The sequence below is a fragment of the Microcebus murinus genome, chromosome 1, assembly GCF_040939455.1.
Source record: "Microcebus murinus isolate Inina chromosome 1, M.murinus_Inina_mat1.0, whole genome shotgun sequence".
Lineage (NCBI taxonomy): Eukaryota > Metazoa > Chordata > Mammalia > Primates > Cheirogaleidae > Microcebus > Microcebus murinus.
Window position 1 is genome coordinate 115,005,411 of NC_134104.1, and position 15,823 is coordinate 115,021,233.

Sequence of the window (15,823 nt, forward strand, 5' to 3'; positions counted from 1 at the left end):
TGTTTAAGCTTAGATGAGAAGGCATGCGCAGTTGAGTTGTGGCTGAACTGGGAGATTGTTACAAGCTTACAGAATATCAATTAATGGAGCTCTTTGAACATTTATGTTTGTATTTCCAATGCACAGTTCTTGGCATGCAGTAAGTGCTTAATAAGTGTTTGCAGAATCAGTATTCTGTTGCATTTCAGACGTCTACTATCTGGCACTGGAGATAGTGGAAACTTTATTTTACTTTTCAGGGAAATAAGATCCCTTAATGGGGAAATGAGAAGGAAAGCTTACTGTTCTGCAAATTGCTAAATTGAAACTATGAGTGGGAATGAAAAACTGATTTGCATGAATTTTTTTCCCTGTAGCAATTCCACAATTTATTCTGTTCTGGAGAATTTTCAGTTTTTTGGCTTCAAAACCAAGCTGTTCCTCCTTATTCTGAATTTCTTGGCCTGCTGTGAAGCTAACATTTACTGTCTTTTACAACATACCCTTATTAGGTCATGGAAATTCACAGCTAGATCAAACTAGTTTATGGAAAATTTGAAACTTTCAATGCCCATTTTACCTTGTGGTATTGGAGAGTGTTATGAATCATTGACTTTTAAGTCATTTTTTCAAAAGTAATATTACAGAATAATAATTGCCATCATTTATTGAACACTTACTACATGAATTAGGTAGCAAAATCCTCATATTAACTCTGCAAGAGAGTAAATTGAGCCTTATGAAAATTGCCAAATATCAGCATTTTCATATGGTTTAACCTAATATTACCTTCAAACTCTTACCTTAGAAACTTATAAAGATGGTAGGGAATCCCTGATGGCCATAGGTTTACTCCAAAATTTGGTACTGAGTTTTCTTTATAAAGAGATCCTGAGTAACTTATAGCTCCTCAGTAACACCCACCTTTTTTCTCCCCACTAGCCCAAGCACGTTGTGTTTGTGCTTCTATTGTGGTTATTCACATTGCATTGATGTGGTTTATGTACAATCCATCTCCTTTGCTACACTGAATTCCTTGAAGGTGGAAGTTTTTTCTTTCTTGCTCATTTTTGTATTTGTAGTGCCTGGAATGGTATTTCCTAAATTGAATATAGCCTTAAGGAAATTTCTTGTGGAAACGCAATAAATTTTTATTGATTCATTACTGAAAAATATAAAGTAATGACACCATTGGGTTTTATTGCATTTTAGAGTCAGACAGTGGAGTACTGCATTTGGCATTCTTGGATTCTGTGGACTAGCTATGTATGATTATACAGAAATTGTCTCTCCACCCCTCCCCAGATAAAGATCCAAAGGTGCTCCCTTACCTCCTTCACCTCCTTTAGGTATTTACTTAAATATCACCTTCCCAGTGTCACCTTCCCTAATCACCTTATTTAAGACTGAAGGCATCCCTCCAACACCTCTGTTTGATTTTTTTCCTCCATAGCACGTAACATGGTTTTTATTTTGATTATTTCTTTTGCATATTGTCTTTCTCACCCCACTAGAATGTAAGCTCCACGAAAGCAGGCGTTTCTCTTTTTTTGTCCACTGGTGTATCCCCAGCGTCAAGAATAGTGTTTGGCATACAGGAAATCTGTAACATTTGATTGAATTAAGTGAAATGAGACAGATCTAATCGTTTTAGGCTTGTGCTTTCCTGCCTGTCTCCATTAAAGCTCCGTCTCACTTATCTCTGGAACGCCACGACGCTGCTCACACAGGATTTTTCACATTGGCAGGAATGAATGGACAAAATCTCTTAATATTGAACTAAGTGGATGGTATTTGGGGGTGTGTGCAGCGATTTTCTCTTCGGTTTCCACGTGACATGATGACCTCGCCTGGTTCGGATCTTAAGCTTGCTTGAGCATTGAAGAACCTACACATCCCCTGTGGTCTCTAACCCATTTTTTCTGAATAATTTCAAGGTGTCCCACACTTGGCCCCACGCATGGCCTCACTCACTGTCACTTGTCCCCATTCCCCCTTTCTGCTCCTTCCTCTGGGCGACCCATCAAAAGCCCAGGGACCGAGATGTAACCGCCCCAGTTCCCCTCTTTCCAAGACAGATGGAGTTTTCCTCCTTCGAGGGCAGATGGAAAAGAGATTCCCACACTTATCAGGTGGGGCGGTGGGAATGTGGGGGGGGAGGGAAGTATTTCTAAAATTTTAGGCCTCAGTCCTGCAGCCCACCCAGAGGCGGACGGGGAGCAGGGTGGTCCAGTAACTGCGGGGGACTCATTGGCAAGCCCTGGGGGGGAGGGGGGCACAAGGGGCGGGACCGAGTGCGTGAGGCCCCGCCCCTTCTTCTCGCGGGCCCCTTTCCCTCATTGGGAAGTATGGGGGCGGGGTTTGTTTACTCCTTGCACGCACCGCCGGGCCGGCCAATCTATGGAGAGCTACGCCTTACGTCACACTACCGTAGAGCCAATCGGCGAGCACTGTGCTGCTCCGCCGCCAAAGCGAGCGCGGGGGAAGCGGGGCTGTATCTGGGCCCGGTGAGGGCGGACGAAGTCTGCAGCTATCTCGGCTGCGCCGGCGCCCGGCACGCTGGGCGCGCCCTGACCCTTCCTCTTTGGGCAGGCTCGAGGGCGCGCGCACGGTCGGCGTCCCTGGGCTTCGAACTCCCGGGCCTCTACCGGGCAGGCCGCGGCTCCCTGGCTGTGAGTCCGCCAGGACCGGGCCTCCGCCGAGTGCGGGCGCCACAGAAGCGGCGGCGCCAGAAGACGTGCTCCAGGCTCGGCCCGAAAGCCTTGCGTGGCCGCCTGGTCCTCTGCAGCCGAACCGCGGTAAGGTCCGGGGCGAGGGCGCGGGCCCGCGTGCCGAGGGCCTTTGGCGCGTTCCTGGGCAGGTTTCCCTCCCTGCGCATAGGTGCCCCCTTGTCACCCCGAGTCCCATCTGTTTAGTCCCACGGCTTCCCAGGCCTGGCAGAGTAACCCTTGAGTGTCTGGGCGAGAGTCGGAAGTTGGAGCGAGCCAGCCCCTACACACACACACAGCAAATTGGGGGAGGTAACGTCCCTGAGTCACGCCTCGTGGGAGAGAGGGGGGCTGCTTTCTACTTTGTGGTTCTCTTCAGAGAAGGATGGCTTCTACATCTGATTTTCTGACTTTTCCCCATCCATTCATGAACCACCTGCCTCCATCTGTCTCTACCAGGTGTGTTTTTGGTTTTTTTTTTTTTTTAGTCTCAAGGCTTCTTTGCTTGGAAGAACCTCCCCATAAGGGAACTTTTCTTTAAAGTAGAGAGTCACTCTTGGGCCCAGACACCTTTGAGAAATTCTGGAAAGCCATGGTTCTCCACAGAGAAATATAAAGGTTTTTGTAGGATCTCGCTGAGAGACAGCAGGACGAAATGGAAGAGCGTCCGGCCTCTGGTACCAGCCTGTGCTAGCTTACGTTGTGTGATCTCAGTTTCTCCATCTGTAAAATAGCAGTACCTATGTGTTTGGTGTATTGTGGGGAGTACTTGGACTAATTTAAGGGAATGCACTTGTAACAAAACTCTCTAGGTATTAAGTGCCCTGCATGAGTTAGGCATTTTTTGTTATTGACTACCATGGATGCTGGTTTAGAAGAGTACCCTAGTATTGTTTCTTTTTTTTGTTGAAGCAGTTATCACGCTTATTCTTTTTCCATAGTCACTGCTGAAGCTCTCTTTACCCCTTGCATTCTTTTCTCTTTTCTTCCTTCTATCTCAGAGGGCACAGATTCCCTGTCCCACTTATATGCTGTCTTTTAGTAAGTCAGTACTTCAGTCTCCCCCTTCCCCTCTCTCCCCCAAATCTTAGTTTTGTGTCTTTTCACTTGATTTCCACAGCCTAATGTTTTCTGGGCCACTTGTTTTCTTTTCTCTTAATGGATTGGAATAATCTTCACCTAATAAATATAGTTGAAGTTATTAATCTGTTCTCAATATGGCAAAATGATCCTGCCTCTGTTCAAAATTAAATGTAAAATAGTTTAATTGATCTTTAATTGCATCTTGCTTTTCCATTTTGTTGGTTAGCTTGTAATTTAGCTAAAGCTTTATCACTATCATATAACTATAATTAATCTTTAATGGCAGTGTCCATTCTCAAATAACACTAGGAGAAAAAACAAATGCCTGGACCCCAGATTGTATCACACTTGTTTACTGGCTTTGGTGTGTTTGTTATTTATTACAACATATTGTCCCTAAAACTAGTCTAGTCTAAAGGCAAATGTGGTGTCTGTAGTGTTGTTCTGGCAGTGCAATTGCAGTTTCAGCAGTGTGACACTTATATTTGTTAATAAAGGCCCAAGACTTAATTAAACCTTTACTTCCTAGTTATCTTCATTTCTAGATGTTTAGTTAAGAAGGAATACTGGTTGGGCCTGGTGACTCGTGCCTGTAATCCTAACACTTTGGGAGCCAAGGCAGAAGGATCGCTTGAGGCCTAGGAGTCCAAGACCAGGAGTTTGAGGTTGCAGTGAGCTATGATGTTGCCACTGCACTCTAGCCCAAGCAACAGAGGGAGAACCTGTCTCGAAAGAAGGAAAGAGAGAGAGAGAGTGAGAGAGAGAGAGAGAGAAAAGAAAGAGAAAGAGAGAAAGAGAAAGAAAAAAGAGAAAGAAAGAGAAAGAAAGAAGAAAGAAAAGAAAGAAAGAAAACTAAATTTTTCTAGTGTGTGTTATTACTTCATATTCACATTTTGTGATCATGTAATTCCCCCACCCCTGTTCTTGTGAATGTGTAGTATAAGTGGCACATTCAGGTTTTTCCCTGGCAGCCAGATTTCTTAACTGTCTGACCTGTGTGCTCTCAAACAACTTGAAATGGGCTGTACATCCTGGTCATCATCTTTTAAAGTCTAATTGCAATATGTATCATAATGGATCTCAGAAGAAACTAAAAAGCATATGTTGAGTTCTTGTAGATCATAGAATTTTAAGTTGTAATGGATTTTGAAGATTAATAAATATACTCTTCAAGTTGAATCCTTTACATTTTAATCTGGGATACATGACTCTTTAGGGATGGGGCATGAATAGATTTAAAAGTAGGTTTGTGAACTCTTGGAAATTTTATGCAAAATTATGTGCATTTGTATGTTTTTCTGGATTTGTATATCTTCTCTGTGGCAAAGATATTTAGACAATTCTAATTTTTTTTGAGATGGTGTCTTGCTGTGTTGTCCAGGCTGGTCTTGAACTCCTGGGCTCAGACAGTATTCCTGCCTCAACTTTCTGAGTAGTTGGGATTATAGGCACATGCCACATCTAGCTTGGACACCTCTTATTTTTATGAGACTCTTTCTTTTGCTGAACTGGAAGTTGTATATGCACTGTATATGTTCTATCTCTTCTGTATTATGGATTTTCGGGTATTTGAAGATACTGTATTCCACTGATTCTTTTCTTCTGTAGACAAAATATTCTCATTCTTTAACCTCTTATAGTGACTTTTCTATCATTTTCATTTGAACTGCCTCACAGTAATGATGGCTTCCTTACGGATTTGTTTTAGTTCCTCCATGTTCTTTTTAAAAACATGGAACCCCAAATTAGGTATTAACTAGTATAAAATATCATAAGTTAATCTCTCTGGCTTTAAAACATGTGCTATACCAGGAGATTCATTTCTTTGCAACCACATCACACTGTTGATTCATTCATGTACTGGTTGAGATTAACTTTGGGGCTAGTCTTCCTGGCCTTAAATCTTAGTCTGAGCTCTGCAGTTTATTAGCTGAGAAATCTCGAGTGAATTATGTAAATACTCTGGGCTTGAGTTTCCTGATCTGTAAAATGGGGTTAATAATAGCCCCTACCTTACATGGTTGTTGAAAGAATTAAATTAATGTATATATGTAAAGCATTTAGAATGGTTTCTAGCATCGAAGTACGATAAATATGTTACCAGTTATTATTGGCGTTGGAGTTTTAATTTTTGAATTGTTTTGTTTACGTTCTCCCAATTCTTAAAGACATGGTTTCCCAATTCTTTAATAGAATATTTTTTGGTGGACTTTACATTTATCTGTATTAAATTTTATTTTGTCAGTTTGCTTCTAGGCTGTTGATATTTTTTAAAATCCTAATTTGGTCATCTAATACATGTCAAATTTGTGCATTTGATAAACTATAAGTTTGATAATGTTGTCATTGCCTTCATGCAAATCTTTTTATTAAAATGTTGACTAGGGTGGGCACTGTGGCTCACGTCTGTAATCCCAGTGCTGTGGGAGGATTGCTTGAGCCCTGAAGTTCGAGACCAGCCTGGGCAATATAGTGAGACCCCATCTCTACAAAAAATTTAAAAAATTAGCCAGGCATAGTGGCATGCACATGTAGTCCCAGCTACCCAGGAGGCTGATGCAGGTTATTGCTTGAGCTTGGGAGTTCTGGGCTGCAGTGTGTTATGACTGCCCAACTGTACTCCAGCCTGGATGACAGAGTGAGACCTATCTCTAAAAAATAATGATAAGTAAGTAAATAAATAAAATGCTGACTAGGCAGGGCTAAGAGCAGACCTCTTGCCCTGCTAAAGACCTCTCTTAAGAGTGATAAAAAATGTGTTAATTCGTTGGTTCAAGTTGGTCAGCCAGTTAGAAATTCAGCTAATTTATCATTATCTGCCTGAAATATTTCCAGGTTCACACAGGACTATATGAGGAACTTGGACAGTTAATTGCCTTACTAAAACTCAGATTTTTATATGCCTCATTTTTTTTTACCCTTAATGACTGTCAGGAAAAGAGCTTTAATCTGTCATTACTTGTTCTAATGAAACTTTACTACTTTCCAGTAGCATATGTTGATTACTACTTTTTATTTTCTTTTTTTCAGGAAAAGATTTTTTAAAAATTCAAGTAAAAATATGGAACGCTTCATGAATTTACATGTCATCCTTATGCAGGGCTATGCTAATCTGTTTTGTTTCAATTTTAATATATATGCTGCTGAAGCCAGAACTGATTACTGCTTTTTCTAAGTGTTCACAAACTTATCTTAGTAATGATTCTAGAATCAGGTCTAGAATTACTTTTAACTTCAATGATCAATAGTTGGCAGGATCCTATTTCTCTTTTTTTGAATACTAGCACTATACTTTCCTGTCTTCGGTGTTCTGGCAACCTCTCTTGCTTGCCGTTGTTTCTGAACGATTGCCAACAGCTATGTGGAATTTTATTTGGAGCAATATAACTTGTTGAAGGTTTGGTTAGAGCAGTTAGGAACTTTCTCTAATCTTCCTATTCATATTGAGCTTTGGTTTCCATCAGTTCATTGATTAAATTTATTAAATGCCCATTTTGCGCAAGATACCAATACTTGTTTTACCCTATCCAGTCCGAAGATAATTGTTGTTGATAGAAATGCCTGAATCAAAAGTTTATCCATGTCCATTTCTCTCCATTCCTACTGTTACCACAGTATGAGCCACTGCCTTCTCTCTGGACTGTAATTGACCTTTCTTCCTCTAGTCTTTTTTTGTCTCTGATCCTTACACATGGCAGCCAGAGTCATCTTTGTTTTAAAAATACATATATCTTTTTAAAGTCTTTTTTTCCCCCCTATTGGAATAGTATGTGGTGATCTAATTAGAATTTTATTCTGAGATTAGTACTTTCCAACTCCCTTCTTCTGTTTTCTGTTTATTGCCCTTTTAAATTGAAGCCTTTTTTTTTTTTTTTTAACCTTCCTTATTCTTAGGGATGGTGTGAACCAGCACAGCAGCCAGCTAGTCGGCATAGGGAGATGGTAACTCCCCACCAGCTGGTCTTTGTGTGAGTCACTCAGCAGACACATATGGAGTGCTTACTGTGTTATAGGTGCTGTGAGGCACTGAGTTGACAAAGGGACATGACGTTGTCTCAGCCCTTAAAGAATTCTAATTGTATGAGAAGATGGAATATGGGAAAGTAGTTTGGAGAAGCCAAAAATCTTTGTAGCTTCTTTTTGGTTGGGACTTTCCAGTATCCCTTCTGTTTTTTCTAGTATATTGTGAGTTCATTCAAATATAAGTAAGAAATTTGAAAATTAGCCATTTTTAATTTAATTTTTTAAATTGACAAATAATTATACATATTCATGGGATACATAGTATATTTCCACATATATAATATATAGTGATCAGATTAGTAGGATATGCATCATCTCAAAGATTTATCATTTCTTTGTGTTGGGAATGTTCAGTGTCCTCCTTCTAGCTATTTGAAACTGTATATTATTTTTAACTACAGTCATCCTACAGTGGTATAGAACCCTTTAACACTGCCATCCCCAACCCCTGGTCCGTGCCCTCCCCCACCATCTGTGGAAAAATTGTTTTCCATGAAACTACTTAGGAAAGAGGGGGGTGCACAGCAGGAGGTGAGCCGTGGGTGAAGGATCTGCACTTATAGCTGCTCCCCATCACTCAAATCACCACCTGAACTCTGCCTCCCCGCCCTACCCCACCCAACCTCCATGGGAAAATTGTCTTCCATGAAACTGGTTCCTGGGGCCAAAAAGGTTCGGGACCCCTGCAGTCTCTCCCTGTCTCTTCCTTGCTCTTACTCTTGCCTGTCTCTAGTATCCTCTGTTCTACTTTTAACTTGTATGAGATCAGTTTTTCTTAGCTTCCACGTAAGAGTGAGAACATGCAGTGTTGTAACTTTCTGTTCTTGACTTATTGCACTTAACGTCCTCTAGTTCCATCCATGTTACTGGGAATGACAGGGTTTCATTTTTTTGTGGCTGAATAGTATTCTGTTGTGTGTGTGTTTGTGTGTGTGTATACATTTTCTTTATCCGTTAATTTGTTGGATACCAAGGGTGATTCCATATCTTGGCCATTGTGAATAGTGCTACAGTAAATATGGGGGTGCAGATATCTCTTCGATAAAGTGATTTCCTTTCCTTTGGATAAATTCCCAGTAGTGGGATTGCTGGATCATATGTTAATTCTATTTGTAGATATTTGAGAAAATTAGCCATTGTTTTTTTTTTTTTTTTTTTTTTTTTTTTATATATATATCAGTTGGCCAATTAATTTCTTTCTATTTTATAGTAGAGACGGGGTCTCGCTCTTGCTCAGGCTGGTTTTGAACTCCTGACCTTGAGCAATCCGCCCGCCTCGGCCTCCCAAGAGCTAGGATTACAGGCGTGAGCCACAGCGCCCGGCCATAGCCATTGTTTTTGATTGATTATCCTTTCACTATCCTTTCATTGATTATCCTGTCACTGTTTACTGTAATTTAAAAAACAGAGCATTTATTTGTAATGTTTTATGTTCTATCTTAAGTTCAGCTGTATTTCAGTTAATTGGTTAAATCAGGATGTGTGACTCTATTATACTGACTGGTTTATTATGAGTAGAAACAAGTATATACTTAGATAAGATTATACTGTTAAACGAACTTATTTGTAACATATTTTATTGTAAGACCTATATGTCCTTTGGTACATATTGTATGTATGTCCTTTTGACTTAAAATTAAATATATGTAGGCTAAAGGAAATACAGATATTATAAAGTGACATAAAATCTTAAAGTTGTGATGAAAGAAGAGAAAAAAAGTTAAGAGGGTCCCCAGAAGTGGGAAGAATAAAAATATAATAGTGTTGGGCATGCATACGTCTAGTCCCAGCTACGCAGAGGCTGAGGTGGGACAATTGCTTGAGGCCAGGAGTTCGAGGCTGTAGTGTACTGTGATCACACCTGCGAATAGCCCCTGTACGCTAGCCTGAGCAACATAGTGAGACCCCATCTCTAAAACAAAACAAAACAAAACAAAACAACCACCACCACCAAAAAAAAATAATAGCAATAAATAGTGGGAGAGTCTGTTGTTATTCACAGAGCAAGAGTACCATGTCTAGAAAAACCATTGTACTTCATAATCAAAGATGTAGCTCATGATGTTGCTATGAACAGGGGTATGGATATGTCTAGTAATTTGAATTGAATATGCAACCAGAAAATTAGTGTGTTTGAAAATAAGAGTATTAGTGCCTGTCTCTGTCATCAAAGTAGAAAATATAGCACCAAAGGATTATTTTCTTTTCACTTTTAACTGTAGGTATAGATTGATAAACTGCTAACCAAAGCCTTCATAGGCTATATCTGTATTATCTAGGTATGCCTGTCTGTCTCTCTAATCTATTGATCTGTTAGTATTAGAAGCCTTTTACTTATTTGATGTCTCTTCCTATTTATGTAAAATTCACTCTAGTAATTCACCCTGTAAAGAAACAGTTAGACTCAGATTGGCCTTGAGTGAAAAACATGGAACTATTATATTAATTTGACTTACTAATTTATGTAAAACATTTTCTGATTTTTATTTTTAAAATCATCTTAACTACTTCAAGAGTTGAGTAATCCTCAGCCCACCATCTAATTATTTATTAGGATTCCTACAGCAGTATGTAAAGAAAATTTTTATGTTGTGATTAATGGCAACTTTGATGAATTTTGCACAATTAATTAATCTAAATGTCTTTTTTTTTTTTTTGAGACAGAGTCTCACTTTGTTGCCCAGGCTAGAGTGAGTGCCGTGGCGTCAGCCTAGCTCACAGCAACCTCAATCTCCTGGCTCAAGTGATCCTCCTGCCTCAGCCTCCCAAGTAGCTGGGACTACAGGCATGCGCCACCATGCCTGGCTAATTTTTTGTATATATATTTTTTAGTTGGTAAATTAATTTCTTTCTATTTTTAGTAGAGACGGGGTCTCGCTCTTACTCAGGTTGGTTTTGAACTCCTGACCTGGAGCAATCCGCCCCCCTCGGCCTCCCAGAGTGCTAGGATTACAGGCGTGAGCCACCACGCCCGGCCTAAATGTCTTAAGTAACCAGTCTGCTTTTGGTAAAATTTGTATGTCCAAAATAGGAAACTCAAAGTTATATTTTCTAGTACTCACTGTGTATAAATTTTTTTGTCTGATAGCTGTCCATTAAAGCACTCACTATTTTATCTACTGTTATTCTTTTTTTTTTTTTGTTTGGGGACAGAGTCTCATTGTCTTGCCCTGATGTGTCACCATCAGAGTAGAGTGCAGTGACATCATTATAGCTCACTGCAACCTCAAACTCCTGGGTTTAAGTGACTCTCCTGCTCCAGCCTTTGGAGTAGCTGGGACTATAGGTGTGAACCACCACACTTCCCTAATTTTTTCTATTTTTGGTAGAGACAGGGCCTCACTTTTGCTCAGGCTTGGTCTCGAACTCCTGACCTCAAGCAATCCTCTCACCTTGGCTTCCAAGAGTGCTAGTATTGCAGAGTGAGCCACCATGCCCAGCCTAACCTTATTCTTATGGGTTGTTTATCTTGCACAAAATCCCATGTTGCCTCAAGGAGAATATAGGAAATCAGGTGCTAAGGATGAGAAAAGATGTTGTGCTTTCTAGACTCTTCTGGGCTTAGGGTCTCCGGTTTGCCTTTCTGGCTTCTTTCTTTAATATTTGGCTGCCTTCATGGCTGGGCATAGTGGCTCACACCTGTAATTCTACTACTCTGGGAGGCCGAGGCAGGAGGATTGCTTGAGCTCAGGAGTTGGGGATCAGCCTGAGCAACAACAAGACCTTGTGTCTACAGAAAAATAGAAAAAAAATAGCCAGGCACCGTGGCATCCACATATAGTCCCAGCTACTTAGGAGGCTGAGTCAGGAGGATTGCCTGAGCCCAGGAGTTTGAGGTTGCAGTGAGTTATGATGATCCCACTGCCACTCGAGCCAGGGTAACAAAGCAAGACCCTGTCTCGAAGAAAAAAGAAAAAGCCAAGAATTTTTGGTTGCCTTCAATTTTTAAAATTTAGAAGTCTTCTTATATTTTTAGTTTCACTCCCTAGAGGTAAAATCATGTTAAGAAAAATACTTTTATTTGAAATATGATAGATCAAAAATTGTATATATAATAATTACATAGCTTGATGAATTTTCAGTAAATATATCTGCATAACCAGCATCCTAGATCTAGAAACAGACCATTATAAGCACCCTAGTACCCCTTTCCAGTCATGAACCCCTTCTTCCTCAAGGAACTATACTGACTTCTAACAGCATAAATTGGTAAAATCACCTTTAACCATATCTAGTTTAGTTCTAGTTACAACTCTAAATTGTCCATTTATTGCTAAATTTCTTTTTAAAACAACATTTTATTTTGAACTAACTTTAGACTTGACAGGAAAGTTGCAAAAGAAGTACCTAGAGTTCACTTGTATCCTTCATTCCATTTCCCCTAACATATTACATAATCATAGTATAATTATCAAGAGTAATATAATATTAATATCAGTATAATATGATTCACCAAACTATAGACTTTGTTTGAATTTCACCATTTTTTCCACTGATGACATTTTTCTGTTCCAGGATCCTATCCAGGAACTGCACCACATTCAGTTGTTATTTCTCCTTAGTCTTCTCTCTCTTTTTTTTTTTTTTTTTTAACAGTCTTCAGTTTTCCTTTGTCTTTCATGACCTTGACATTTTTGAAGAGTACTGATCAGTTGTTTTCCAGAATGTCCCTCTGTTTAGGTTTGTCCAGTGTTTTCTCATGATTGGAGTGAGGTTATACCTGCATTTTTAATAAAAATACCACAAAAGTGATATGTGTCTTTCTTTCACAGGGCATTACATCAAAGTGTTCATCATGTTGATGTATTTTATCGTAATGTTTACCTTGATCATTTGACTAAGTTGGTGTCTGCTTTCAGTTTTTACATTTAGATTCCTAATCCTTTTGGAATTTATTCTTGTACGTAGTATGAAATATGGATCTAATTTTGTCATTTTTCAAATGACTACTCAGCACCATTTATTTGTTAGAAAGCTCATCTTTCCAGTTGATACAGAAAAAAATGTAACAAAATTCAACACCTTTTTATGATAAATAACACTCAACAAACTAGGAATAGAAGGAAGCTCTACCACAACATAATAAAAGCCATATGTGAAAAATCTACAGCTAACCTCATACTCAATGGAGGAAGCCTGAAAGTTTTTCCTCTAATATCAGGAAAAAGACAAGGATGTCCACTTTCACTACTTTTGTTTAACATTGTACTGGAGTCCTAACAAGAGCAATTAGATAAGAAAAAGAAATAGAAGGCATCCAAACTATAAAGGAAGAAGTAAAATTATCTCTGTTCATAGATGACATGGTCTTATATGGAGAAAACCCTGAAGATTCCATTAAAAACCCCGAATCTCATAAACAAATTGGGCAAAGTTGCAGAATACAAAATTAACACACAGACATCAATTTCACTTCTATACACTAACAGTGAACAATCTGACAAGGAAATTAAGAAAAACTTCTACTTACAATAACATTAAAAAGAATAAATAGCCTGGGCATGGTGGTGCATGCTTGTAATCCTAGCACTTTAGGAGGCTGGAGTGGGAAGATCACTTGAGGCCAGGAGTTTGAGATCAGCCTGAGCAAAATAGTAAGACCCTGTCTCTACAGAAAATATAAAAATTAGCTGGGCTGTGGTAGTGTGTGCATGTAGTCCTAGTTACTTGGGAGGCTGAGGCAGGAGGATCACTTGAGCCCAGGAGTTTGAGGTTGCAGTGAGCTGTGTATGATGATGCCACTGTACTCTAGCCCAGTAACAGAGCAAGAACCTGTCTTAAAAAATGAAAAGGATACAATACTTAAGAATAAACTTAATGAAGGATACGAGAGGCTTGTATACTGAAACTGCAAAATGTTGCTGGAAGAAATTAAAGAAGACACCAATAAATGGATACATCTTGTCTTCATGGATTGGAAGACATAATATTATTAAGCTATCAGTATTACCCAAAGCCCTGTACAGATTCAGTTCCACCCCTATCAAAAGCCCAGTAACTTTTTTGCAGAAATAGAAAAACCCATTCTAAAATTCATACAGGATCTCAAGGGACCCTGAATAGCCAAAACAATCTTGAAAAAGAACAAAGTTGGAGGTCTCACACTTTCCAATTTCAAAACTTATTATAGTCACCATGAACAGGCTGAGTGTTGTAGGCAGGCAGGGGCTTCAGGGCAGTGGGAGTGCAGACTGAAAAAGTGTAGATCACTCAGGCACTGTTCATTTTGCTGGCTCTGATCTGCTGTTGTGCCAGGGGTCTAACTAGGCCTGTGTCTGCCTCCTTCCTGAATAGGCCAGAGGATTACTCTAAATAGCCTTCCTGTGGCAGCTCCCCACTCCAGGTGGCCAGATGGGAGTTCCACACCAGTGTTGTCTCCCAGGACATTGATGCAGCGTACAAATTTATTGGTACTGGGACAGCCACAGTTGGTGTGGCTGGTTCAGGAGCTGGCATTGGAACAGTGTTTGGCTGCTCCATCACAGGCTGTGCCAGGAACCTGTCTCACAAGCAGCAGTTCTTCTGTGCCATTCTGGGCTTTGTCCTGTCTGAGGCCATGGGCTCTTCTGTTTCATGGTTTCCTTTCTCATCCTCTGTGCCATGCATGCGAGGCTCTTGTGGGGGTCACCTATGCATCCCTGCTGCTTTGACTCCATGCCATTCCTTATGCTAGAATATGCTATACTTTATATGAAACATTTCTCTAAAAAACAACCCCCTAAACTTATTACAAAGCTACAGCAATGAAAATGCTGTAGTACTGGCATAAAGCTAGACATAGAATAGAGAGCACAGAAAGAAACATATATGGCAAATGATTTTTGACAAAGGTACCAAAACTGTTAAACGGGGAAAGGACAGTTGTTTTCAACAAATGGTGTTGGGAAAACTGAATATCCATATGCAAAAATATAGGGTTGGACCTTTACCTTATACCACATATAAAAATTAACTCAAAATGAATCAAAGACCTAAATGTAAGACCTAAAACTATAAAACTCTTAGAAGAAAACATAAGGGAAAACCTTCACAACTTTGGATTTGGCAGTGATTTCTCAGATACGACAAGAGGGCATGAAAGAAAAAAATAGGTAAATTGGACTATTTAAAAACATTTGCGCATTAAAGGACATCATCAGCAGTGAAAGGGAAAACCTATAGAATGTGAGAAAATATTTGCAAATCATATATTTAATAAAGGGTTAATATCATAGAATATATAAAGAATGCCTACAATTCAACAATAAAAAATCACCAATCTGATGACTTTGCATAGACATTTCTGCAAAGGAAATAAACAAATGACCAATAAGCACATGAAAAGGTGCTCATCATCACTAATCATTAGGGACATGCAAATTAAAACCATGATGAGATATTCCACCTTACACCCATTAGGATGGCTATTATCAAAACCATAGAAAATAATAAGTGTTGGCAAGGATGTGTTGAAATTGGAACACCTGTGCCCTGCTGGTGGAATGTAAAGTGATATAGCCACTCTGGAAAATAGTATGATGGTTCCTCAAAAAATTAAAAACAGAATTACCACGTGACCCAGCCAGTTCCATTTCTGGGTAACTACTCAAAAGAATTTAAAGCAGGTGTCTTAGCTTTGTGAGCTTTGTGAAGTGGCAGTACTGTAGCCAATGAGGTTTATCCGAGGTGCGATTATTGCTAATTGAAAACTTTTCCCAATACCCCACCATGACGACTTGAAATATAGATGACATTGACTTTTTTTTTTTTTTTTGAGACAGAGTCTCACTCTGTTGCCTGGGCTAGAGTGAGTGCCGTGGCGTCAGCCTAGCTCACAGCAGCCTCAAACTCCGGGGCTCAAGCAATCCTTCTGCCTCAGCCTCCCGAGTAGCTGGGACTACAGGCATGCGCCACCATGCCCGGCTAATTTTTTCTATATATTTTTAGTTGCCCAATTAATTTCTTCTATTTTTAGCAGAGTTGGGGTCTCGCTCTTGCTGAGGCTGGCTTCAAACTATCCGCCCGCCTCGGCCTCCCAGAGTGCTAGGATT

The 15,823-nt window shown here is 39.8% G+C and overlaps 1 non-coding gene and 2 pseudogenes across 1 annotated transcript; 2 read left to right on the forward strand and 1 right to left on the reverse strand.

Annotated features, from left to right (window-relative positions):
• The first annotated feature begins 2,327 nt into the window (after positions 1–2,327).
• On the forward strand, positions 2,328–15,675 carry LOC142870110 (uncharacterized; annotated as a pseudogene).
• On the reverse strand, positions 6,826–6,926 carry LOC142875003 (uncharacterized; annotated as a pseudogene).
• LOC142874887 (U4 spliceosomal RNA) lies at positions 15,414–15,550 on the forward strand. Its single transcript, XR_012922472.1, has one exon. It is a non-coding gene; the product is annotated as a U4 spliceosomal RNA (small nuclear RNA).
• Positions 15,676–15,823: the final 148 nt, after the last annotated feature.